We start from the raw sequence: 1,178 nt of genomic DNA on the forward strand, positions 1-1,178 counted from the left end.
GAGCTTTGGTGAACAACCCCCCATGATGTATCTTCAAGCTAAGCAATGTAGGATAAGAATCTGTTGAAAACATTGCTTTATAGTCGAGATTAGCATTTGTTTCATCTTCAAAACAATGTAGGATAATCATCTTTTGACTCTCATCTTTTTTATCTTCAAAAAAAAAATCATCACTCAAAAAACCAACTGTAAAATATATGTATGAATAATGGTTTCAAGAAAAGATTAAAAAGGAAAAACCCACTCAAAAAGAAAATCATCACTCAAAAAACCCACTGTAAAATATATGTATGAATAATGGTTTCAAGAAAAGATTAAAAAGGAAAAACCCACTCAAAAAGAAAATCATCACTCAAAAAACCCACCGTAAAAGTTAAAACTAATTAAAACTTTAAACTTGAAATCAATATAAATCTAATTTATAATTTATAATTAGTTATGTGCCTGCGCAATACGGCGGGATGTAAAAGTTCATTAAAATTTATTCAATTTCGAAATATCAAATTCTTTCAAGATGTCATAAAGCCGGTAAGCGTTTACCGTGTAAGCGTCGCCACTCTTATTTATCGCTCTTACCAGGGAAAAGTTCTCAATTCATGGCGTTTATTCGTGACGAGAGAGCTGATGTGATATATATACTATATTATAAAGCATTTGACAAAAACTCTTAAAAACCATTTTTTATGCGTAAAGTACTGTTTATTTACTTAAAACTCAAGATTACAAGTAGATTTTGCGTAAGTATAGCTTATTAAAGTTTCATATCTGAATTCGTGTAATTAACTGCAGATAAACATAATTAAATACAGAATAAACATCTCATTTTAAATATAAAAAAATCTAAAATATAATTAGGATCTATATTATATTATAAAGCATTTTACAAAAACTCTTAAAACCCATTTTTTATGCGTAAAGTACTGTTTATTAATGCATATTACTTAAAACTCAAGATTACAAGTAGATTGTGCGTAAGTACAGCTTATTAAAGCTCCATATCTGAGTTCGTGTAACTAACTGCAGATAAACATAATTAAATACAGAATAAACATCTCATTTTAAATATAAAAAAATCTAAAATATAATTACGATACTAATTGAGTTCTAACATAATATTTAATTATGATCTTTATAAAATGTTATATTATTAAACTAAAAATAAATTATTTCGTTATTAA

This window comes from Cynara cardunculus, assembly GCF_001531365.2.
Source record: "Cynara cardunculus var. scolymus isolate 2C chromosome LG 13, CcrdV1, whole genome shotgun sequence".
Lineage (NCBI taxonomy): Eukaryota > Viridiplantae > Streptophyta > Magnoliopsida > Asterales > Asteraceae > Cynara > Cynara cardunculus.